The following is an 11,536-nucleotide window of genomic DNA, read 5'->3' on the forward strand; positions in this document are numbered from 1 at the left end:
GTTTTTCTCTTCGGACGTCCTTTAGACTTAATTTTTGTTTTAAATTTTAGATTTTCATTTGATTGATGATTTGTATCGGATTCGTTCTGACTTTCAGTACCAACTAAGCTATTCTGGCAACTTCCAGCTTCAACTAAGTTACTTGTCTCAAATTCTATTGAACTAATTGTAGGTTTACTATACTCATTCTCAAACAGAGAAACCCCATTTCTAGCATTTTTTTCAATTAATTTTAGTTCGTTCATATATTTGTTAAAGGTTGTAGTTCCATAATTTTATAAAATATCTGCGATATTTTTTGTTACTGTCAGTGCTGTATTGAATTTTTCTCGATCCGATAATACTTTTTGACAACCATCGAATTCATCCTTGTCTATATCATCAATGTCTACGTCATTCGTGTCTTCATCATCGGTATCCATATTCATAATACTTTCTGTATTTCCAACTGAAGTAATGTATCTTGGATGGAAACATGTTTTTGAAAAAATATCTAAGTTATTGTATTTTCTTAACATAAAAATATGCCTACATGGTGCACTGAAAGAGTTCCAAAATGTACATGAACATGCTTCCAGCGACGTATTATAAATCTTCGATATTCCAGTCTCAAGATTTTCCTCAATGCCATTAGCCATTACTTTTATTTTAGATTCTAAAGTTTTAAACAATTTTAATTGTTTATGAAATAATTTCATTCCAGTCTCTGTGAGAACTTCGGAACATACTTCCAGCAATTTTCTTATTTCATTATCGTTATCCATAATTTTAAAAACTTTTTGTTTATTTTTGGCTAATTTATTCTTTATTCTTGAATCAATAAAGTCTATAAGCTCTTTAATACATAAATAAATTGTCGGCAAACTATGATATTTAGTTTGTATGTATTGCTTAAGAGTCCAAAATGATCGTTCAATTCTGTTTGTTGTCGTATCTCCCATTAGTGGCAAATGTTTTCTAAAATAATGTACCCACATTTCTTTACAGCTGTCCCAATTTTTAAGAAATTGCTCTTCAAGAGTCACGTATTTATCTTTTGTTCCTGCAAAAACTTTTACAGACTTGCAAATGTCCAGGAATTTCTTTTTCTGCTCTTCGTATTCTTTATATGATTGAGCATATAAACATTTCTTGAACGCATCCAATATTTTGTTTTTTTCATCAATTTGTTTATTGTAGGCAGTAGAAACTAGCCTTTTAATGTATTTAATGACATGAAATTTACAAAGTAAAACGGTTGCACTAGAAAAAATGTCTCTGATAGCTTTTATTTCGATGAAATCTTTGTCAATTAAAAAAACGGATGGGTGGGTCTTACAAATTTTTTTAAATTCATTCATACAATGTATGAATGCGGAATATGTTTCTTTAGCAATAAATCCTATAGCTGCAAATTCTGATTTGTCGGTTATGCTAGAATAGTAGCAAAATCCCAAAACTTTATAATTTTCGACATTAAATCCAAAGGAAACATCTATTTGTATCACTGGACACTGAGATTTATTATAATTTAGAACCATCGCCGAAGAGGCTACAAATAATGATTCTACTTCTTCTTCTGCATCTTTTTGTATAGCGTATATACCACCATTTTCTTCGATTTCCGCTAAGAATTCCATTAAATGATTTTGGTCCACTTCGGTACATGAAGGAAAAAGTTTGTTTCGAAAATTTTGTATATCCTTTCTTATAAACTGTTTCCCACTTTTTTTACTTAAAACTGCAGCAACCATTCCATCTTTGGCGCTAGACAAGATTAAATCTGTTGCTGTTTCGCAATCATTTTCATTCATAATTTTGGCTTTGCCGTAATTACTATATTCTTCTTTGCCAACGGTATGATTGTGATTTAGTAATAGTTTTGTTAATTTCCATTTTTCATTTTTGCTTTTATAAAAATTAATTTGAGCTTTACAATTCTTGTAGTAGTAATGTTGATTCGGACGTTTTCCCAGGCATTTTGAATTTTGCTTAATACCATGACAACATTTGTACAGCACTTGTTTCTGAGACCGTGTTCTAATAACAAATGGATGATAATGCTCTTTACAAAATACATTAACAGTCTTTGATAACTGTTCATAATCATTAAAATGTTGACCAACATTTAAAGTATGTTCACTAACATTGTTGTCATTAACGGACATTTGTTCTGTCATCTAAAAGTGAGGTTAGAATATTAAAAATATAATTAATTTAAAAAAATCAGCTAATACCTTGCAACACTTTTATAGAATAAGTCATTCACAATTTAGCACTTCGATTATCTATTCAATGTACATATGTATAAAATGGTAATTATCTTGACTTGAATCACTTGAATGGTTTCAATTATTAGTACCGGTGCACACGGGCGTCAAAAGTAAGCTAAGCGCGCGCGTCGATTTGCAGCAGATAGGTAGAGAGACATTGGCGCTTATGGTGCGATGCACACGGTAAGCTGCTTACTTTTGACGCGCCGATAGGTATCGAAATCAACGCGTGTTTCTGTGGAACGCAGCTTCCTATCTTGCCGATCCCGATACCCACAGAGGCATTGCTGGCTATTGTGCGATGCACACGAGACGCAGCTTACTATCGCCTATCTCCATTAAAAATTATTTATGAGCTTCGTGATGGCTTGAAAATCGGAATATGTGCACTGTGAGTAAACTAGCTCATCACGATATGCAAAATTAACGCAGATTACTTTTGAAGCCCGTGTATGTTAAACAGAAGTATTAACAAGAAGAAGGGGCACTTTAATGGATATAGTGGAGGCAAACATTTTAGTTGAGGATGGCATTCATAGATGGTCACAATCAATATTCTACTTTTCTATCTGCGTTATACGTAACTATAAATAGCCAATTTCTTATACATATTGTATGTATAAATAGCCAATTTCTTATACATATTGTATGTATAAATAGCCAATTTCTTATACATATTGTATGTATAAATAGCCAATTGCGTATACATACAGTATGTATAAATAGCCAATTGCGTATACATACTGTATGTATAAATAGCCACATCCTAATTTTTAATTAACAGCTCAGAACAGAAATTTTTCTTAAATATGGGGATTGAGTACATAAATTTATAAAAATATAATTTACTTATATTTCAACGCATGGCACATCACCAGAAATAGTTCTACTTTCAAACAGATTTAGCCCTGGTCTGTCGGTTAAGGCGTCTGACTAGAAATCCGATTCTCCATGGCAGCGTAGGTTCGAAACCTACCTGCTGCACACCACCATTGTTAGCAGCTCTGAAAAGAAAATTTTGTCAATTATGTGGATTGAGTGCATAAATTTATAACACTATAATGCCCTTATATTTCAAATGGCACATCGCCACAAATAGTTCGACTTTCAAACAAATTTAGCCCTGGTCTGTCAGTCAAGGCGTCTGACTAGAAATGAAATTCTCCATGGCAGCGTAGGTTCGAAACCTACCTACTGCAAACTGCCATTGTTTTGCTTGAAATTTTGTCAATTATGGAAATTGAGTGCATACATTTAAAACAATATAATGCCCTTATATTTCAAATGGCACATCACCAGAAATAGTTCTACTTTCAAACAAATTTAGCCCTGGTCTGTCGGTCAAGGCGTCTGACTAGAAATCAGATTTCCCATGGCAGCGTAGGTGCAAAACCTACCTACTGCAAACGACCATTTGTTTTCCTTGAAATTTTGTCAATTATGGAAATTGAGTGCATACATTTAAAACAATATAATGCCCTCATATTTCAAATGGCACATCACCAGAAATAGTTCGACTTTCAAACAAATTTAGCCCTGGTCTGTCGGTCAAGGCGTCTGACTAGAAATCAGATTCCCCATGGCAGCGTAGGTGCAAAACCTACCTACTGCAAACGACCATTTGTTTTGCTTGAAATTTTGTCAATTATGGAAATTGAGTGCATACATTTAAAACAATATAATGCCCTTATATTTCAAATGGCACATCACCAGAAATAGTTCTACTTTCAAATATATTTGGCATTGGTCTGTCGGTTAAGGCGTCTGACTAGAAATCAGATTCTCCATGGCAGCGTATATTTGAAACCTACATACTGCAAACGACCATTTGCTTTGCTTGAAATACATATTTTATAGTTAACAGCCCAGCTTAGAAATTTTTCTTAAAAATAGGGATTGAGCGCATAAATTTATAAAAATATAATTTCCTAATATTTCAAACGCATGGCACATCACCAAAATAGTTCGACTTTCAAACAGATTTATCTTTGGTCTATCGGTTAAGGCGTCTGACTAGAAATCAGATTCGCTATGGCAGCGTAGGTTCGAAACCTACCTGCTGTAAACGACCATTGTTTTGGTTGAAATATAATTTTTGTAATTATCAGCTCGGCCAAGAAAATTTTGTCAATTATGGGGATTGAGTGCATAAATTTATAACAATGTAATGCCCTTATATTTCAAATGGCACATCACCAGAACTACTTTCAAACAGATTTAGCCCTGGTCTATCGGTCAAGGCGTCTGACTTGAAATCAGATTCTCCATGGCAGCGTAGGTGCGATATCTACATACTGCAAACGACCATTTATTTTGCTTGAAATTTTGTCAATTATGTGGATTGAGTGCATAAATTTATAACAATGTAATTCCCTTATATTTCAAATGGCACATCCCCAGAAATAGTTCTACTTTCAAACAGATTTAGCCCTGGTCTGTCGGTTAAGGCGTCTGACTAGAAATCAGATTCTCTATGGCAGCGTAGGTTCGAAACCTATCTGCTGCAAACGACCATTGTTTTGCTTGAAATATAATTTTTGTAATTAGCAGCTCAGCCAAGAAAATTTTGTCAATTATGGGGATTGAGTGCATAAATTTAAAACAATGTAATGCCCTTATATTTCAAATGGCACATCACCAGAAACAGTTCGACTTTGAAACAGATTTAGCATTGGTCTGTTGGTTAAGGCGTCTGACAAGAAATCAGATTCTCCATGGCAGCGTAGATTCGAAACCTACCTACTGCAAACGGTCATTGTTTTGCTTGAAATATATATTTTTTAATTAACAGATCAGCCCAGAAATTTTTCCCAAATATGGGGATTGGGTACATAAATTTATAAAAATATAATGAACTTATATTTCAACGCATGGCACATCACCAGAAATAGTTCGACTTTCAAACAGATTTAGCCTTGGTCTGTCGGTTAAGGCGTCTGACTAGAAATCAGATTCTCTATGGCAGCGTAGGTTCGAAACCTACCTACTGCAAATGGCCATTGTTTTGCTTGAAATACATAATTTTTAATTAACAGCTCAGCCCAGAAATTTTTCTTAAATATGGGGATTGAGTACATAAATTTATAAAAATATAATTTACTTATATTTCAACGCATGGCACATCACCAGAAATAGTTCGACTTTCAAACAGCTTTAGCTTTGGTCTGTCGGTTAAGGCGTCTGACTAGAAATCAGATTCTCTATCAGCATAGGTTCGAAACCTCCCTACCGCAAACGACCATTATTTTGCTTGAAATATAATTTTCGTAAATAGCAGCTTATCCCAGAAAATTTTGTCAATTATGGGGATTGAGTCCATAAATTTAAAATAATATAATGCCATTATATTTCAAATGGCACATCACCAGAAATAGTTCAACTTTCAGACAGATTTAGCCCTGGTCTGTCGGTTAAGGCGTCTGACTAGAAATCAGATTCTCTATGGCAGCGTAGGTTCGAAACCAACCTACTGCAATCGGCCATTGTTTTGCTTGAAGTATATATTTTTTAATTAACAGCTCAGCCCAGAAATTTTTCTCAAATATGGGGACGAACTACATAAATTTAAAAAAATATAATGGCCTTATATTTCAACGCATGGCACATCACCAGAAATAGTTCGACTTTCAAACAGATTTAGCCCCGGTTAAGGCGTCTGACTAGAAATCAGATTCTCCATGGCAGCGTAGGTGCAAAACCTACCTACTGCAAACGACCATTTGTTTTGCTTGAAATTTTGTCAATTATGGGAATTGAGTGCATACATTTAAAACAATATAATGCCCTTATATTTCAAATGGCACATCAAAAGAAATAGTTCTACTTTCAAACAGATTTAGCCTTGGTCTGTCGGTTAAGGCGTCTGACGAGAAATCAGATTCTCTATGGCAGCGTAGGTTCGAAACCTACCTACTGCAATCGGCCATTGTTCTGCTTGAAGTATATATTTTTTAACTAACAGCTCAGCCCAGAAATTTTTCTCAAATATGGGGATGAACTACATAAATTTAAAAAAATATAATGGCCTTATATTTCAACGCATGGCACATCACCAGAAATAGTTCGACTTTCAAACAGATTTAGCCCTGGTCTGCCGGTTAAGGCGTCTGACTAGAAATCAGATTCTCCATGGCAGCGTAGGTTCGAAACCTACCTGCTGCAAACCACCATTGTTTTGCTTGAAATATAATTTTTGAAATTAGCAGCTCAGCCAAGAAAATTTTGTCAAATATGTGGCTTGAGTGCATAAATTTATAACAACAAAATGCCCTTATATCTCAAATGGCACATCACCAGAAATAGTCCTACTTTCAAACAGATTTAGCTCTGGTCTGTCGGTTAAGGCGTCTGACTAGAAATCAGATTCTCTATGGCAGCGTAGGTTCGAAACCTACCTACTGCAAACGGCCATTGTTTTGCTTGAAATATATAATTTTTAATTAACAGCTCAGCCCAGAAATATTTCTTAAATATGGGGATTGAGTACATAAATTTATAAAAATATAATTTACTTATATTTCAACGCAAGGCACATCACCAGAAATAGTTCGACTTTCAAACAGATTTAGCCTTGGTCTGTCGGTTAAGGCGTCTGACTTGAAATCAGATTCTCTATGGCAGCGTAGTTTCGAAACCTACCTACTGCAAACGGCCATTGTTTTGCTTGAAATATATAATTTTTAATTAACAGCTCAGAACAGAAATTTTTCTTAAATATGGGGATTGAGTACATAAATTTACAAAAATATAATTTACCTATATTTCAACGCATGGTACATCACCAGAAATAGTTCTACTTTCAAACAGATTTAGCCCTGGTCTGTCGGTTAAGGCGTCTGACTAGAAATCCGATTCTCCATGGCAGCGTAGGTTCGAAACCTACCTGCTGCACAACACCATTGTTAGCAGCTCTGCCAAGAAAATTTTGTCAATTATGTGGATTGAGTGCATAAATTTATAACACTATAATGCCCTTATATTTCAAATGGCACATCGCCACAAATAGTTCGACTTTCAAACAAATTTAGCCCTGGTCTGTCAGTCAAGGCGTCTGACTAGAAATGAAATTCTCCATGGCAGCGTAGGTTCGAAACCTACCTACTGCAAACTGCCATTGTTTTGCTTGAAATATATATTTTTTAATTAACAGCTCAGTCCAGAAAATTTTGTCAATTATGGGGATTGAATGCTTACATTGAAAACAATATAATGCCCTTATATTTCAAATGGCACATCACCAGAAATAGTTCGACTTTCAAACAAATTTAGCCCTGGTCTGTCGGTCAAGGCGTCTGACTAAAAATCAGATTCCTCATGGCAGCGTAGGTGCAAAACCTACCTACTGCAAACGACCATTTGTTTTGCTTGAAATTTTGTCAATTATGGGAATTGAGTGCATACATTTAAAACAATATAATGCCCTTATATTTCAAATGGCACATCACCAGAAATAGTTCTAGTTTCAAATATATTTGGCATTGGTCTGTCGGTTAAGGCGTCTGACTAGAAATCAGATTCTCCATGGCAGCGTATATTCGAAACCTACATACTGCAAACGACCATTTGCTTTGCTTGAAATACATATTTTATAGTTAACAGCCCAGCTTAGAAATTTTTCCTAAAAATAGGGATTGAGCGCATAAATTTATAAAAATATAATTTCCTAATATTTCAAACGCATGGCACATCACCAAAATACTTCGACTTTCAAACAGATTTATCTTTGGTCTATCGGTTAAGGCGTCTGACTAGAAATCAGATTCGCTATGGCAGCGTAGGTTCGAAACATACCTGCTGCAAACGACCATTGTTTTGCTTGAAATATAATTTTTGTAATTAGCAGCTCAGCCAAGAAAATTTTGTCAATTATGGGGATTAAGTGCATAAATTTATAACAATGTAATGCCCTTATATTTCAAATGGCACATCACCAGAAATAGTTCTACATTCAAACATATTTAGCCCTGGTCTGTCGGTTAAGGCGTCTGACTAGAAATCAGATTCTCCATGGCAGCGTAGGTTCGAAACCTACCTGCTGCAAACCACCATTGTTTTGCTTGAAATATAATTTTTGTAATTAGCAGCTCAGCCAAGAAAATTTTGTCAATTAGGTGGATTGAGTGCATAAATTTATAACAATATAATGCCCTTATATTTCAAATTACAAATCACCAGAAATAGTTCGACTTTCAAACAGATTTAGCCCTGGTCTGTCGGTCAAGGCGTCTGACTAGAAATCAGATTCTCCATGGCATCGTAGGTTCGAAACCTACCTACAGCAAACGGCCATTGTTTTGCTTGAAATATATATTTTTTAATTAACAGCTCAGCCCAGAAATTTTTCTCAAATATGGGGATTGAGTACATAAATTTATAAAAATATAATGCCCTTATATTTCAATTGGCACATCATCAGAAATTGTTCTACTTTCAAACAGATTTAGCCTTGGTCTGTCGGTTAAGGCGTCTGACTAGAAATCAGATTCTCTATGGCAGCGTAAGTTCGAAACCTAGCTACTGCAAACGGCCATTGTAATGCTTAAAATATATATTTTTTAATTAACAGCTCAGCTCAGAAATTTTTCTCAAATATGGGGATTGAGTACATAAATTTATAAAAATATAATGGACTTATATTTCAAAGCATAGCACATCACCAGAAATAGTTCGACTTTCAAACAGATTTAGCCCTGGTCTGTCGGTTAAGGCGTCTGACTAGAAATCAGATTCTCTATGGCAGCGTATGTTTGAAACCTATATACTGCAATCGGCCATTGTTTTGCTTGAAATATATATTTTTTAATTAACAGCTCAGCCCAGAAATTTTTCTCAAATATGGGGATTGAGTACATAAATTTATAAAAATATAATGGACTTATATTTCAACGCATGGCACATCACCAGAAATAGTTCGACTTTCAAACAGATTTAGCCTTGGTCTGTCGGTTAAGGCGTCTGACTAGAAATCAGATCCTCCATGGCAGCGTAGATTCGAAACCTACCTACTGCAAACGAAAATTTTTTTTGCTTGAAATATAATTTTTGTAATTAGCAGGTCAGCCCAAAAAATGTGGTCAATTATGGGGATTGAGTGCATAAATTTATAACAACAAAATGCCCTTATATTTCAAATGGCACATCACCAGAAATAGTTCTACTTTCAAACAGATTTAGCCCTGGTCTGTCGGTTAAGGCGTCTGACTAGAAATCAGATTCTCCATGGCAGCGTAGGTTCGAAACCTACCTACTGCAAACGGCAATTGTTTTGCTTGAAATATATATTTTTTAATTAACAGCTCAGCCCAGAAATTTTTCTCAAATATGGGGATTGAGTACATAAATTTATAAAAATATAATGGACTTACATTTCAACGCAAGGCACATCACCAGAAATAGTTCGACTTTCAAACAGATTTAGCCTTGGTCTATCGGTTAAGGCGTCTGACTAGAAATCAGATTTTCCATGGTAGCGTAGATTGGAAACCTACCTACTGCAAACGACCATTTGTTTTGCTTGAAATATAATTTTTGTAATTAGCAGTTCAGTCCAGAATGTTTTGTCCATTATGGGGATTGAGTGCTTACATTTAACACAATATAATGCCCTTATATTTCAAAAGGCACATCACCAGAAATAGTTCGACTTTCAAACAGCTTTAGCTTTGGTCTGTCGGTTAAGGCGTCTGACTAGAAATCAGATTCTCTATCAGCATAGGTTCGAAACCTCCCTACGGCAAACGACCATTATTTTGCTTGAATTATAATTTTCGTAAATAGCAGCTTATCCCAGAAAATTTTGTCAATTATGGGGATTGAGTCCATAAATTTAAAATAATATAATGCCATTATATTTCAAATGGCACATCACCAGAAATAGTTCAACTTTCAAACAGATTTAGCCCTGGTCTGTCGGTTAAGGCGTCTGACTAGAAATCAGATTCTCTATGGCAGCGTAGGTTCGAAACCAACCTACTGCAAACGGCCATTGTTTTGCTTGAAATATATAATTTTTAGTTAACAGCTCAGCCCAGAAATATTTCTTAAATATGGGGATTGAGTACATAAATTTATAAAAATATAATTTACTTATATTTCAACGCAAGGCACATCACCAGAAATAGTTCGACTTTCAAACAGATTTAGCCTTGGTCTGTCGGTTAAGGCGTCTGACTTGAAATCAGGTTCTCTATGGCAGCGTAGGTTCGAAACCTACCTACTGCAAACGGCCATTGTTTTGCTTGAAATATATAATTTTTAATTAACAGCTCAGAACAGAAATTTTTCTTAAATATGGGGATTGAGTACATAAATTTATAAAAATATAATTTACTTATATTTCAACGCATGGCACATCACCAGAAATAGTTCTACTTTCAAACAGATTTAGCCCTGGTCTGTCGGTTAAGGCGTGTGACTAGAAATGCGATTCTCCATGGCAGCGTAGGTTCGAAACCTACCTGCTGCACACCACCAATGTTAGCAGCTCTGCCAAGAAAATTTTGTCAATTATGTGGATTGAGTGCATAAATTTATTACACTATAATGCCCTTATATTTCAAATGGCACATCGCCACAAATAGTTTGACTTTCAAACAAATTTAGCCCTGGTCTGTCAGTCAAGGCGTCTGACTAGAAATGAAATTCTCCATGGCAGCGTAGGTTCGAAACCTACCTACTGCAAACTGCCATTGTTTTGCTTGAAATATATATATTTTTTAATTAACAGCTCAGTCCAGAAAATTTTGTCAATTATGGGGATTGAATGCTTACATTGAAAACAATATAATGCCCTTATATTTCAAATGGCACATCACCAGAAATAGTTCCACTTTCAAACAAATTTAGCCCTGGTCTGTCGGTCAAGGCGTCTGACTAGAAATCAGATTCCCCATGGCAGCGTAGGTGCAAAACCTACCTACTGCAAACGACCATTTGTTTTGCTTGAAATTTTGTCAATTATGGGAATTGAGTGCATGCATTTAAAACAATATAATGCCCTTATATTTCAAATGGCACATCACCAGAAATAGTTCTACTTTCAAATATATTTGGCATTGGTCTGTCGGTTAAGGCGTCTGACTAGAAATCAGATTCTCCATGGCAGCGTATATTCGAAACCTACATACTGCAAACGACCATTTGCTTTGCTTGAAATACATATTTTATAGTTAACAGCCCAGCTTAGAAATTTTTCTTAAAAATAGGGATTCAGCGCATAAATTTATAAAAATATAATTTCCTTATATTTCAAACGCATGGCACATCACCAAAATAGTTCGACTTTC

Source organism: Cylas formicarius, unplaced genomic scaffold, assembly GCF_029955315.1.
Source record: "Cylas formicarius isolate icCylForm1 unplaced genomic scaffold, icCylForm1.1 PGA_scaffold_26__1_contigs__length_5699629, whole genome shotgun sequence".
In the NCBI taxonomy this organism is placed as follows: Eukaryota; Metazoa; Arthropoda; class Insecta; order Coleoptera; family Brentidae; genus Cylas; species Cylas formicarius.